This window comes from Pseudophryne corroboree, chromosome 5 (genome assembly GCF_028390025.1).
Source record: "Pseudophryne corroboree isolate aPseCor3 chromosome 5, aPseCor3.hap2, whole genome shotgun sequence".
In the NCBI taxonomy this organism is placed as follows: Eukaryota; Metazoa; Chordata; class Amphibia; order Anura; family Myobatrachidae; genus Pseudophryne; species Pseudophryne corroboree.
In genome coordinates, this window is record NC_086448.1 from 20,939,251 (window position 1) to 20,955,267 (window position 16,017).

The window sequence follows — 16,017 nt, forward strand, 5'->3', positions numbered from 1 at the left end:
TTGACTGTCCAACAGTCCTTTGCGAGGAAGATGAAATATCACAGCAGTCATCCTACTGCAAAGCGGATAACTGAGGCCTTGACATCCTGGGTGGTGAGAAACGTGGTTCCGGTATCCATCATTACTGCAGAGCCAACTAGAGACTTGTTGGAGGTACTGTGTCCCCGGTACCAAATACCATCTAGGTTCCATTTCTCTAGGCAGGCGATACCGAAAATGTACACATACCTCAGAAAAAGAGTCACCAGTGTCCTAAAAAATGCAGCTGTACCCAATGTCCACTTAACCACGGACATGTGGACAAGTGGAGCAGGGCAGGGTCAGGACTATATGACTGTGACAGCCCACTGGGTAGATGTATGGACTCCCGCCGCAAGAACAGCAGCGGCGGCACCAGTAGCAGCATCTCGCAAACGCCAACTCTTTCCTAGGCAGGCTACGCTTTGTATCACCGGTTTCCAGAATACGCACACAGCTGAAAACCTCTTACGGCAACTGAGGAAGATCATCGCGGAATGGCTTACCCCAATTGGACTCTCCTGTGGATTTGTGGCATCGGACAACGCCAGCAATATTGTGTGTGCATTAAATCTGGGCCAATTCCAGCACGTCCCATGTTTTGCACATACCTTGAATTTGGTGGTGCAGAATTTTTTAAAAAACGACAGGGGCGTGCAAGAGATGCTGTCGGTGGCCAGAAGAATTGCGGGACACTTTCGGCGTACAGGCACCACGTACAGAAAACTGGAGCACCACCAAAAACTACTGAACCTGCCCTGCCATCATCTGAAGCAAGAAGTGGTAACGAGGTGGAATTCAACCCTCTATATGCTTCAGAGGTTGGAGGAGCAGCAAAAGGCCATTCAAGCCTATACAATTGAGCACGATATAGGAGGTGGGATGCACCTGTCTCAAGCGCAGTGGAGAATGATTTCAACGTTGTGCAAGGTTCTGATGCCCTTTGAACTTGCCACACGTGAAGTCAGTTCAGACACTGCCAGCCTGAGTCAGGTCATTCCCCTCATCAGGCTTTTGCAGAAGAAGCTGGAGACATTGAAGGAGGAGCTAACACGGAGCGATTCCGCTAGGCATGTGGGACTTGTGGATGGAGCCCTTAATTCGCTTAGCAAGGATTCACGGGTGGTCAATCTGTTGAAATCAGAGCACTACATTTTGGCCACCGTGCTCGATCCTAGATTTAAAGCCTACCTTGGATCTCTCTTTCCGGCAGACACAAGTCTGCTGGGGTTCAAACACCTGCTGGTGAGTAAATTGTCAAGTCAAGCGGAACGCGACCTGTCAACAACATCTCCTCCTTCACATTCTCCCGCAACTGGGGGTGCGAGGAAAAGGCTCAGAATTCCGAGCCCACCCGCTGGCGGTGATGCAGGGCAGTCTGGAGCGACTGCTGATGCTGACATCTGGTCCGGACTGAAGGACCTGACAACGATTACGGACATGTCGTCTACTGTCACTGCATATGATTCTCTCCCCATTGAAAGAATGGTGGAGGATTATATGAGTGACCGCATCCAAGTAGGCACGTCACACAGTCCGTACTTATACTGGCAGGAAAAAGAGGCAATTTGGAGGCCCTTGCACAAACTGGCTTTATTCTACCTAAGTTGCCCTCCCACAAGTGTGTACTCCGAAAGAGTGTTTAGTGCCGCCGCTCACCTTGTCAGCAATCGGCGTACGAGGTTACATCCAGAAAATGTGGAGAAGATGATGTTCATTAAAATGAATTATAATCAATTCCTCCGTGGAGACATTGACCAGCAGCAATTGCCTCCACAAAGTACACAGGGAGCTGAGATGGTGGATTCCAGTGGGGACGAATTGATAATCTGTGAGGAGGGGGATGTACACGGTGATATATCGGAGGATGATGATGAGGTGGACATCTTGCCTCTGTAGAGCCAGTTTGTGCAAGGAGAGATTAATTGCTTCTTTTTTGGTGGGGGTCCAAACCAACCCGTCATATCAGTCACAGTCGTGTGGCAGACCCTGTCACTGAAATGATGGGTTGGTTAAAGTGTGCATGTCCTGTTTATACAACATAAGGGTGGGTGGGAGGGCCCAAGGACAATTCCATCTTGCACCTCTTTTTTCTTTTCTTTTTCTTTGCGTCATGTGCTGTTTGGGGAGGGTTTTTTGGAAGGGACATCCTGCGTGACACTGCAGTGCCACTCCTAGATGGGCCCGGTGTTTGTGTCGGCCACTAGGGTCGCTTATCTTACTCACACAGCTACCTCATTGCGCCTCTTTTTTTCTTTGCGTCATGTGCTGTTTGGGGAGGGTTTTTTGGAAGGGACATCCTGCGTGACACTGCAGTGACACTCCTAGATGGGCCCGGTGTTTGTGTCGGCCACTAGGGTCGCTTATCTTACTCACACAGCTACCTCATTGCGCCTCTTTTTTTCTTTGCGTCATGTGCTGTTTGGGGAGGGTTTTTTGGAAGGGACATCCTGCGTGACACTGCAGTGCCACTCCTAGATGGGCCCGGTGTTTGTGTCGGCCACTAGGGTCGCTAATCTTACTCACACAGCTACCTCATTGCGCCTCTTTTTTTCTTTGCGTCATGTGCTGTTTGGGGAGGGTTTTTTGGAAGGGCCATCCTGCGTGACACTGCAGTGCCACTCCTAGATGGGCCCGGTGTTTGTGTCGGCCACTAGGGTCGCTTATCTTACTCACACAGCGACCTCGGTGCAAATTTTAGGACTAAAAATAATATTGTGAGGTGTGAGGTATTCAGAATAGACTGAAAATGAGTGGAAATTATGGTTTTTGAGGTTAATAATACTTTGGGATCAAAATGACCGCCAAATTCTATGATTTAAGCTGTTTTTTAGTTTTTTTGGAAAAAAACACCCGAATCCAAAACACACCCGAATCCGACAAAAAAAATTCGGTGAGGTTTTGCCAAAACGCGGTCGAACCCAAAACACGGCCGCGGAACCGAACCCAAAACCAAAACACAAAACCCGAAAAATTTCCGGCGCTCATCTCTAGTATATATGTCCTTTTTTGCCAAATAAGAGGTTTATATTGCTGCCGAGGGCGCCCCCCCCTGCGCCCTGCACCCTTACAGTGACCGGAGTATGTGAGGTGTATGGGAGCAATGGCGCACAGCTGCAGTGCTGTGCGTTACCTCAGTGAAGATCATGAAGTCTTCTGCCGCCTCTGAAGTCTTCTTTTCTTCTCATACTCACCCGGCTTCTATCTTCCGGCTCTGCGAGGGGGACAGCGGAGCGGCTCTGGGACGGACGGCTAGGGTGAGATCCTGCGTACCAATCCCTCTGGAGCTAATTGTGTCCAGTAGCCTAAGAAGCAGGACCTTTCAACTCACAGAAGTAGGTCTGCTTCTCTCCCCTCAGTCCCTCGATGCAGGGAGTCTGTTGCCAGCAGAGCTCCCTGAAAATAAAAAACTTAACAAATATACTTTCTGTTAGGAAGCTCAGGAGAGCTCCCTGAAAAGCACCCAGCTCCTCTGGGCACAGTAGTAAACTGAGGTTTGGAGAAGGGGCATAGAGGGAGGAGCCAGTGCACACCCAGATCTAAAGTCTTTCTTAAAGTGCCCATGTCTCCTGCGGAGCCCGTCTATCCCCATGGTCCTTACGGAGTCCCCAGCATCCTCTAGGACGTAAGAGAAATATGGTTTACCTGAGCAATTGATGGAAAAGTACACTGAGGTCACTTTCAGACAGAAATGTCTGAAAGTCCCACCAATTACCCGGTATTTCAGTGCCGAGCAGTTTTGCCGGTCCCTGCCTGACCCCCCTTTCACACAGACAAGCAAATTACTGGGTCAAGAATTTCTACCCGGTAATTTGCAGATCCACACGGGTATTTTGTCTGTGTGAAAGGGTCAAACATGGTAAACTCCTGTATCAAATTCCCGGGAATTTCACTCTTTCACACAGTTTTTCGGCAAATTACCGGGTAGAACTTCTGCACACGGGAATTTGCCTTTCTGTATGAAAGGGGTGTTATTATCTTGATTTCCTAGACAGAAGTATTTTATATACAGTGGATTTCCTGTCGCTGTTCGGTTTTTAAACTATTTGCTGTAAAATGGTGGCAGAAGGGCGTTGTGTAAAATGAGCTGTAATTACAGTAACGTCCCTTTTTTCCAATTCACAAAACAAACAGGATCACTGGACCGATGAGTGACGCGCTGCTGCAAACACTTTAGTGTCGTTTGCTGTACAGTTTCATTATCCCGTATCCGAAATGCTTGGGACCAGGAGTATTTTATTTTGGATTTAGGATTCTTCTGGTTTGGAATATTTGCATTCCTCAATGAGCTATCTTGGGCATGTGACCCAAGTCTAAGCACAGTATTTTGGGGGTTTGTCCGCTTACCACATTTTATTATTTATTAACAGTTTCTTATATAGCTCAGCAAATTCCATTGCACGTTTCAATTGAAAACAACAGTGATAGAACAAAACTGGGTAATAACAGACAGACCTAGAGGTAGGAGGGCCCTGCTCGCAAGCTTACAATCTATAGGGAAATAGGCATTGATACACAAGGATAGGTGTTATCTATTGCATAATGGTCCTGCCAGATTACAAAGGATAATGCATTTGCATGAATGTCAGCCTTGTGTCTGACTTTGCTTACCTGGATTCTTCTTGTCTGCCGCCTGCCTGTACCTTTGCCTGTTTAACAAACCTTTCTTATTTACTACCTGTCTTTACCTGTGCAAGTTTATCAACCACCCTGTATGCCACCTGCCTATACTGTATATGTGCTTGGTTGCCAAATAACCTTGTCTGCCACCGTCCTCTACTTGTGCTTATTTATCAATTACCCTTTATGCCACCTGCCTCTACCTTTGCTTGTTTACCAAACATCCTTGTCTCCCGCCTGCCTCTACATTTGTTTGTTTACCAAAGATCCTTGTCTGCCACTGCCTCTACTTTTGCTTGGTCACCAACCACCCTGTCTGCCACCTACCTCTACGTATGCTTGTTTATAAAACATTCTTGTCTGCTGCCTGCCTCTACCTTTGTTTTACTGAACATCATTGTATGCTGCCTGCCTCTACCTTTTTTATGTTTACCAACCACCCTGTCTGCCACCTGCCTCTACCTTTGTTTTCTTACCAACCACCCTGTCTGCCTCCTGCCTCAACCTATGCTTGTTTAGAAAATATTATTTTCTGCTGTCTGCCTCTACCTTTGTTTTACTGAACCTCCTTGTCTGTGAAGGGTTAAATCTCCTCTGTCATTGTGCATTGTGTAAATATTGTTTCTTTTTCTTTTGCCTTGGATTTAGCTTGCATTGCATAAAATGAATATAGCTCCACCCATAGTTTGTTGGGAACTGTGTGAAATCACCACCCCTAGATGAAGTACTAGGCTGTATCCTACATCCCCCCCCATGTAGCCTGTTTTATCCCTCCTATGCAGTAAAGTTAAACCAATAAAGTATTTACTTTTGCCTACCCCTCCCTGGACATTCCAATCCCTCCCTAGACAATGATGCCTTATATACCATTGTTATGAACAATAAACGCAGAGTGATTCTTAATTACATGGTGTCGTGTATAATCTGTAATTTTAAGGATTGCTCTCACTGACGTCAGTGGCCATCAAATCGAGGGGTACAAGAAGAGGCTGATATCCTTTCAAGTGGGGGCTCGTCCGGGATTCAGTTGATCGCCCCCGAATCGGTAAGATAGAGAATTCATTGTCTGTCTTTTCCGTAAGGGATTGCGTTCAAACACTGAATTTGAACTCGCTCCGTGTTCCGGGAACACGTGACAAGGTAATATTTAAGTCCGGGACTTAATATTACGTAGTTTTATGTAAAGCCATAAAACAGGTATCAGGGATACCATATAATCTTTAATGTCTGGGACTTAAAGATACGTCTGAGAAAAGCGCAATTCTCCAAAGACGTTAGTATCTGGGATACTTAAAAAAAATAGACCTGGGGTCTATACGTAACGTAGAAAATACCCCGATTTGATCGCCTATATATTCTTGTATGTTTGTAGTGTGATAAGTTCTTATATTTGGTTCAGACGGCTGGTAAGTTTTCGTCTGCCAGATATCTTACTCAAACACTTTTCTTGCTTCCTGTTTAAAACGCTGTATTTTTTCTGACATCTTGTACGAAGGTAAGCGTACCCGTCAAAAGATTTCATGTTCTCATTATACAGATAATATTGTGATATTGTCAATGACTAATTAACTGGTGTTAGCTAATGCATGCATAGAAAGTCTTTTTGTTGTGAAATTGTATAGAAGGTTTTTTTTTAAACTGCATTTTTGTTGTGATATTGCATAGACAGTTGTTATAAGTTGTTGTAGAAATTGCGTAGAAAGCTGGTGTAGATTGTATTCTTTACTATGGGAGGGGGTCAGAGTAAGACAGTCATTTATCCTCCACCTTTACCAGGAGAAACATGTAAGGAATATGTTGCCCGTAACTCCACCACAGATTATTATTTAGTTAACCCTTGGGTAGATAACTTAGCGGGGTGGACAGAGAAAGTTGGCAGCCCCAGTCCATTCCCCCGTGACGGTATTAATTATCCCTTTTATATGGACATGGTCAAAGGTCTTTGTCTGGAAGATAAGGAAGCCTGGCCATGGTATGATCATGACCCACAATGGGACATGACATATATGCGTGCTGGAGGAGAGCAATGGCTCACGATAGCACCTCATTGGTATGACAAGAATATCAAGCAGAAACAGCGTAGAATAAAATCTGTAACTTCCCGACTACACAAAGCTGAGGAATTTAGAAGCAACAAGTTTCTAAAAAACTCTTCTCCTCCGCCCTACAGTCCCCTATACCCCTCCTTAAAAGACACAGATCTGTTAGCTGCAGTTGCTTTGTCACGAATTCCGATGCAAAGGGGAGGGGGAGGAGGGGAAGGGGAAGGAGAAGGAGGCTCAGTTGCTTTGTCACGAATGCCGATGCAAAGGGGAGGGGGAGGAGGGGAAGGGGAAGGAGAAGGAGGCTCAGGAGGAATAGCCCCCCCTGACAGTACCCTCCACATAGACGTAACCACCCCCGCCCCTAGTGCCCCTACTCCTAACAAACAAATCACCTCCCGCCGTAACGCTGACTCAACTGTTATCATTCACCACCCTCTTACCCCCTCCATAACGCGATCCGGCACTGGTTTCCTTGAAAACAGTGCTGATGCCAGCAGTGTCGCCACCCAGCACCTGCCCTTTATGACAGTAGGGGATCAGTTGTTAAAGAAACCCATTGAAATAGAGGATTTAGACAGAATTGTTAAGAACTGTCCCAAACCCACTGTTGCACCTGACGGCTGCATAGCTTACTTGAAAAAGGCTTGCACAGGACGCAGCTATACTCAAGAAGATATGAAGCTGATCATAGATGGGGTTATAGACCATTACAACGGGTGGGATTGGAAAAAGATTCCCACCATAAACACTCCTACCACCCTTAACGATGCCGTTCGCTACCCTCTCAATACTGGGGACGGTGTAACGGAGATGTGGAAGGAAATTGAGACCCATATGAAAGAGATTTTTAAAACCCGAGCTTCTCTTCCTATTGCCGTAGCATGTAAACAAAAGCCCACTGAAACTGTCACTGAGTTTTGGAAGAGGTTTAAAAAGTGTTGGTCTGAAGATGCAGGTCTTACTCTTGTAGATACAGACCATTTACTAATTTCTACCTTTGTAAATAACTTGTTGCCATCTGTTATGGTCCCTGTTAAGCAAGGTGTTTCTTCCTGGACCTCTGATAATATTAAGGAATTTGAAAAGCACTTATATGAAAAGGAAGCTGCAGGATGCTTTGATGTTAAAAAACCCTTGCAGAATGCCCCAACTCATAATTACCAAAATCACAGAAACCGGGGAGATAGACGCCAGCAGCACTTTACTGGCCCACCCCGCAATCCAGCCCGATATCAAAACCCACAAGCCAGGCCACCCCACCCCCCTGACTCTGCCAGCAGGAAACAAACCTCCTGCTTCAACTGTGGAAGGGACGATCACTGGGCAAGGGATTGCCCTTGTCCCCCACAAAACCACCGACAGCCCCAAGCTCCGGCTCCCTCCCGGGATCATCCCCGACAGTCACACAACAACCCCTTTCAGGATCATGTCCGATTCCGGGTTGACTGGCAGGATCCCTCCCACTGACGGGGCCCGGAGGAGGGTATCCCAGCCTTTGCCCAACTCACCAGACACTGGAAGGACCCACCGCTACTAACCTTGATTATAGGAAAGAGAGCAATCCCTTTCCTGGTAGATAGCGGGGCAACTACTAGTGTTTTGTGTGTCGACCTGTACGATGGTCATTTGGAAAAGACTGCTCCTTCAATGGGAATCAATGGGATACCCACAGATGCTTACCTGACAGATGCCCTTAGTGTCAGAACCACGGGAGGCACGTATATGGGTAAACACAATTTCACTGTAATACCTGAATGTCCAATTAATCTTCTGGGAAGGGATCTTCTTAGCAAACTCGAAATCTCCATTCTCCCTTCACCCACTAGCAGTGGCCTGGAGGTCGAGTCCCCACACCTACCGGTGTGGGAGGCAACAGACATTACACCTGATTTTGACAAAGTGAACCCTGCTCTATGGTCGGAGGGTCCCTATGACACTGGCCTCATTCCTTGCACACCATATAGAGCAACCCTGAAACCTGACACACAACCTGTCTATCAAAAGCAATACCCCTTGTCACAAGAGAAGGTTGAAGGTCTTAGACCAATGATACAACAGTTTCTCCAACAAGGCATTCTCAGACACATAATCTCACCTTACTGCACACCAGTCAACCCTGTTGCTAAGTCAGATGGTAGTGTAAGGTTTGTACAAGACCTCAGGGCAATTAACCAACTCATTGTGCCCATAGCACCCATTGTACCTGACATTAACTCACTCATTTCAGCTATCCCTGCAGATGCTGCAATTTTTTCTGTGATTGATTTAAAAAATGCATTTTTTAGCATTCCAGTGGATGCACAGACACAGTTACTTTTTGCATTTTCTTTTGAGGGCAAGCAACTCACCTGGTGTCGTTTACCCCAGGGCTATATTGACGCACCCGTTGTCTATAGCATTGTACTCCAGGCCACATTGGGGCCCTGGCAACCTCACCATGGTTCAGTCCTGCTACAGTATGCAGATGATCTGCTGCTCTGTAGTCAAACTGAGGAGGCCTGCCGGGAGGATGGTATATCACTGTTAAACTGGCTCTGTGAATGTGGACACAAGGTGTCCAAAACAAAAATGCAATGGTGTAAGAAGCATGTGGATTACTTAGGTTTTGTGCTCACTCAGGGGGAAAGGAAAGTCAGTCCACAGCGCATTCAGTCTGTATTGGGCCTGGTCACCCCAACTACCCAGAGAGAACTGCTGTCTTTTCTGGGTATGGTAAATTACTGCAGACAGTGGATATCTGATTGTTCCTATTATGATAACATTTTGAGACAAGCCACACTGAAAGACAAACCTAATATTGTACAATGGTCACAAGAAATGTTAACTGCATATGAAAGCTTAAAGTGTATGTTAATGAAAAGTCCGGCACTTGGCCTCCCCAACTATGTACTACCTTTTCATTTGTTTGCAAGGGACAATTGTAAAACCATGGCGGGGGTGCTCACACAGTTTCATGGAGGAAAGTTGCGCCCAGTGGCATTTTTTTCCAAAGTAATGCCTGTCACTGTGCAAGGTATGCCTGCTTGCCTCAGGGCACTTGCAGCCTGTGCAATGGTAACTGAAATGGCCACCACACTCACCCTAGGCCACACAACAATACTTCACACCACTCATGATGTTCTAACCATTTTAAAAGGGTTACACACACAACACATGTCAGCTCAGCGCCTTAGTGGATATGAGGTTCTCCTTTTGAACAACCCCTCACTCACCATTAAGTATGCCACCAACTCTTCAGGTCCTGCACCCATTCTCAACGCTCTACTGGGGCTCAAAGGTCCTGAAGACCACCCTCCTGAACCCCATGACTGCTCAGCCTCCATTGAGTCAGAAACATCCCCCAGACTGGACATGTCCCCTGTCCCTGTCCCCGACGCGGATGTCATTTTTGTAGATGGTTCTTGTAGCAGACCCAATGACACCACGTACCAAGCGGGTTATGCTATTGTCACTCTCCCTGACATTATTCTGGAAGCACAGCCCATTCCTTACCAGTCAGCACAGGCTGCAGAGCTCATTGCTCTCACAAGGGCTTGTCACCTTTACCGGAATAAACCAGTCACCATCTACACTGACTCCAAATACGGGTACGGCGTCGTGCATGACCATGGGGTCATTTGGCAACGCCGTGGTTTCCTTGGAGCTGATGGAAAAGGCATATCACATGCCCAACTCATCTCTGACCTTCTGCATGCCATAACCTTACCCTCTGACATTGCAATCCTCCATTGCAGGGCACACACCGGGGGGAAGGATGCAGTCTCCCTTGGAAATGCCCTTGCTGACTCTGCTGCCAAACATGCAGCCTCACAGCCCATCACTCAGGCCCACATGACCATCATGACCCCCCCAGCTCTCGACAACCATTACCTGATCACCCAGTTACAGGCCTCAGCCTCCACTGCCGACCTAGCTGACTGGACTTACCCAGTTTTGCAGAAGAATCCTAAAACAGGATTAATCTGCAAAGAGGGGAAACCCTGTATACCCCAGTCCAGTGCACCCTTGTTTATTGCTCACTACCATGGCATAGGACACCACAGTAAGGCAACAACTACCTTACTCTTACGTAATGATTTCTATGTCACGGATGCCAAGTCATTAGTAGATCAGTATGTCAGTAGATGCATCACTTGCCTGCGAAACAACCCCAACAACCCTGACAAGGCAAAACATCAGCATCTTGAATATCCCACCACACCCTTTACACACCTGCAAATTGACTTCACCCATATCCCAGGTACTGGTAAACAGGAGTATGCCCTGGTCATTGTAGACATGTTCTCTCGATGGCCAGAGGTATTCCCCACTAAATCTGAGGATGCAAAGACAGTTGCTAGGATCCTAACTCAGGAAATCATCCCCAGATGGGGGTGCCCATTGCAAATCAATAGTGATAAAGGCTCCGCCTTTACAGCAAAAATTACACAGGCCTTGGTAAAGGCCCTGCAGGTGGAATGGAAGTTCCACATCCCGTATCACCCGCAGAGTTCAGGGGTCGTAGAACGCATGAATAGGACCCTCAAAGACAAGCTTAGGAAGGCCACAGGAGGCACCTTCCACAAATGGAAGCAAGTCCTTCCCATTATCTTGGCAGAAATTAGAATGACACCACAAAAGACTTTGGGTTACTCCCCCTTTGAAATATTAATGGGTAGGCCCTTCCCTACACCTTGGGCTAAGAAACCATTAGTAATACAGGAGGGAGATCTAGAACTTATCAGAGAAGAGTATGTCAGGTCCCTGATAATAAAACTGAATGAAATTGAACATGAGGTTGTTTGTAAAAACCCTTTGAATCCACAGGAACCTACACACCCCTTTAAAGTCGGAGACAGAGTCGTGGTGAAGGTGCTCCCCAGGAACAAGAGCCCAGGAGACTTTACCTACGGTCCAGAGACAGAGGTCGTAGCAGTAACCAGAACAGCAGTCCTGACAGAGGAAAGCCCCACCTGGATCCATGCATCCCGAGTGAAAAAGGTTCCTAGACCAGACCTAGAGAGGGAAGCAAGTGATTCCAGCGAGGTACAAACGGGGGCAGACAGCCCTGACCTCCCACCTAGCGAAGACAGAAGAACAGAGGAGGATGAGGAACCTGTCCCCTACCTCTATCCTGGGGACTATGTTGATAATCCTAATGGTCCTCACTTGCCAAGCTACAGCTGAAGTAGACATTACACAAAAATCCGGCACCTACACATTTTGGTATAACTCCTCCAATACTGAGGTTGCCGCCTATAAAATAGATTTCTGTACCATTGCTCCCTGTCTTAACAAACATTATGCCTGGCAGTGTGATCAGTATGGTACACGTAATACCCCCACTGAAGCCTATATTTGTGTTACTAGTAAATATTGGGGAAATAAATGTGCGTATTGGGGATCAGTGGGATGGAATTCTGGCCATAGTTATGGATACCAGCCCAAAGAGGCTCTCTCAAGAAAAGACAAATATGGTGAGTCCCTGCTTACCCGTCTTACCCTTCATAGACAAAACAGATGTGATAGTAAATTCATATTAAGCATAAAACATCCCCAGTCTACTGATGCAGGCACCTATGTCCTAGGTGAATCTTTTTTTTAAACCCATCCCTTACACCATTCTTGTTACAGGATATGTTTAACAATGAAAAGTATGCCCAGCTCAAGCCCCCTAAACCACGCCCCAACCTCTTGAAACCTCATATAACCACCTTCAAGGATATGATGGCCGTTAACAATCCCACCTTTAAAGACACCCTAGCTATTGAAACTGGTTTCTCTGACATCAATTTCTGGTTAGAATGGATGAAGTATAGTGCTAGCAAACATAATAAAAGTAACTGTTATGTCTGTGGCAAATCTAGGCCCCACCTAGGTACAGTGCCCCTTAATATACCCCTAGAACAGGAAAATTGTTTTTTCAGCCTTTTTAATGACACCAAAACAAATGACAGTCAGTGCGAAATGTGGAAAAGGGAATATCCCATATTGTCAAAAAATCCCAACCCAGGAAGCACCATAACCATATATCCTGGAAACTATACCTGTTATACATCTAACACCACCACAGGGAGAAATTTAAAAACCTTCCCACCAGGGTATTGTGCAAATAAAAGAACAACTGTTTTAGTCAACCAAACTAGATCATTAGGCGACATTTATTACATATGTGGGGATATGAAACTTAGAAGTAAATTAGACACACCATGGTATGGTGAGTGTGCCCTGGCCAAAGTCATAATGCCACTCCTAATGATCACCGATGACCCCACTCCTCCCTCTAATACTCCTGCTAATCGAAAGAAAAGAGCACTCCCAGGAGGTAGCTTTGACCCCCACGTATACATTGATGCTATAGGGGTCCCAAGAGGTGTTCCAAATGAGTTCAAAGCTAGAGATGAAGTGGCTGCGGGTTTTGAATCATTGTTCCCTATAGTAACTGTAAATAAAAACGTAGCCTGGATTAATTATATATATTATAATCAACAAAGATTTGTTAATGATACCAAAGATGCTCTTAAAGGTATAGCTGAACAGCTAGAAGCCACTTCCCAAATGACCTTCCAAAATAGAATGGCCCTTGACATGATTCTAGCAGAAAAAGGCGGTACATGTGTTTACATTAGTAAGGTGGAAGGCTGTTGTACATATATTCCTGACAACACTGGTCCCAACGGTAAGGTTACTTTAGCCATAAACAAGTTAGAAACCTTATCCATAGAACTTAAGAAAAATTCAGGTATTGATAACCCATGGAGCCAATATTTTGGGTGGTTTGAAAATTGGAAACAGGCTCTTGTGCAAATAAGCATATTCATACTTGTAACTTTAATCTTTATAGGTCTCATAGTTTATTGTGTGATTCCCTGTGGAAAGAAACTCACATCTAAAGGTATTGACACAGTCTTGATGTATTATGATGTTACCACTAGCCCCATCACCTCCTCTGATAGCAAAGGCCCCGATGATTATGTTCAATATCTAAAAAATTGGAGAAACAAAAAGGGGGCTCTACAGAAGAATCATGTCGTATAACAATCATGATTCTAAGAGGGGATTGAAGGGTTAAATCTCCTCTGTCATTGTGCATTGTGTAAATATTGTTTCTTTTTCTTTTGCCTTGGATTTAGCTTGCATTGCATAAAATGAATATAGCTCCACCCATAGTTTGTTGGGAACTGTGTGAAATCACCACCCCTAGATGAAGTACTAGGCTGTATCCTACATCCCCCCCCATGTAGCCTGTTTTATCCCTCCTATGCAGTAAAGTTAAACCAATAAAGTATTTACTTTTGCCTACCCCTCCCTGGACATTCCAATCCCTCCCTAGACAATGATGCCTTATATACCATTGTTATGAACAATAAACGCAGAGTGATTCTTAATTACATGGTGTCGTGTATAATCTGTAATTTTAAGGATTGCTCTCACTGACGTCAGTGGCCATCAAATCGAGGGGTACAAGAAGAGGCTGATATCCTTTCAGTCTGCTGCCTGCCTCTACCTTTGTATGTTTACCAACCACCCTCTCTGCCACCTACCTCTACCTATGCTTGTTTATAAACATTCTTGTCTGCTGCCTGCCTCTAACTTTGTTTTACTGAACATCCTTATCTGCTGCCTGCCTCTACCTTTGTTTTACTGAACCTCCTTGTCTGCTGCCTGCCTCTACCTTTGTATGTTTACCAACCACCCTCTCTGCCACCTACCTCTACCTATGCTTGTTTATAAACATTATTGTCTGCTGCCTGCCTCTAACTTTGTTTTACTGAACATCCTTATCTGCTGCCTGCCTCTACCTTTGTTTTACTGAACATCCTTATCTGCTGCCTGCCTCTACCTTTTTTATGTTTACCAACCACCCTGTCTGCCATCTGCCTCTACCTTTGTTTTCTTACCAACCACCCTGTCTGCCTCCTGCCTCTACCTATGTTTGTTTAAAAAATATTCTTGTTTGCTGCCTGCCTCTACCTGTTTTACTGAACATCCTTGTCTGCTGCCTGCCCCTACCTTTGTTTTACTGAACATCCTTGTCTGCTGCCTGCCTCAACCTTTGTTTCACTGAACATCCTTGTTTGCTGCTTGCCTCTACCTTTGTATGTTTACCAACCACCCTCTCTGCCATCTACCTCTACCTATGCTTGTTTACAAACATTCTTGTCTTCTGCTGCCTGCCTCTACCTTTGTTTTACTGAACATCCTTATCTGCTGCCTGCCTCTACCTTTTTTATGTTTACCAACCACCCTGTCTACTACCTGCCTCTACCTTTGTTTTCTTACCAACCACCCTGTCTGCCTGTCATTCAAGAGACATTCTTGCCTGTCACCTGTCTCTATGATACAAAACATTTGCCATTTTATTATTATTAGTTATTACCAGTTATTTATATAGCACATATTGTGCACGCTTTCCAGATAATTCTTGTCCATTCACATCAGTTCTTTCCCAGCGGAGCTTACAACCTATATTCCCTATCACATGCACACACTTACCCACTAGGGTTAATATTTGTCAGGAACCAATTAGTCTACAAGTATATTTTTAGATTGTGTGGGGAGTACCCTGAGGAAATCCACGCAAGCACGGGGAGAATATACAATCTCCACACAGACAGGACGGTGATGGCAATCAAACCCATGACATCAGTAATGTGAATGAGCAATGCTAACCACTACACTATCCACATTGCCCCAGTTCCTCCTTCCCTTGCTCTCCTTCCTTCTCTCCTCTCTTCCTCACTCTCCTCCTTCCCTTGCTCTCCTTCCTCCCTCTCTCTCTCCACCCTCTTTCCTCTATCTCCATCCCTCCTTTCTCTCATGCTTCCTTCTCTCGCTCTCCTCTCTCTCTACTCCCTCCCTTTGCTCTCTCCTCTCTCTTCTATCTCTCCCTCTCTTTGCTCTCACCCCTCCCTTCTATCTCTCCCTCTCTCCTCCCTCCCTTTGCTTTCACCTCTCCCTTATATCTCTCCCTCTCTCCTCAGTCCCTTGCTCTCCTCCCTCCTTTTGTTCTCACCTCTCCCTTCTATTTCTCCCTCCCTTCTCCCTCCCTTGCTCTCCTCCATTTCTTTGCTCTCTCCTCTCTCTTCTGTCTCTCCCTCTCTCCTCCCTCCCTTTGCTCTCTCTTCTCCCTTCTATGTCTCCCTCTCTCTTCCCTCCTTTGCTCTCCTCCGGAGTTGCACAGTATATGTCACTGCCACAGTGAATATAGATTATTACTATTATTATTATAATTAATAATAACATTTATTTATATTGTACCTGGACACATCGTAGTGCTGTCCACACAGCTGGATGAACCTTTATACATGGTGCCCTGTAACAGCCACTTGCCCCAACCACTCGTTCCTCCCAA

At 45.7% G+C, this 16,017-nt stretch overlaps 1 long non-coding RNA gene across 3 annotated transcripts in view; it reads left to right on the forward strand.

The window, feature by feature from the left end:
- Nucleotides 1-11,834, forward strand: part of LOC134927118 (uncharacterized) — a 435,449-nt gene extending 423,615 nt beyond the window's left edge. For all 3 annotated transcript variants that reach the window (XR_010177556.1, XR_010177557.1, XR_010177558.1), the window contains one exon: nucleotides 11,490-11,834. This is a non-coding gene — a long non-coding RNA (uncharacterized LOC134927118). The remainder of the gene's footprint in view (nucleotides 1-11,489) is intronic.
- Nucleotides 11,835-16,017: the final 4,183 nt, after the last annotated feature.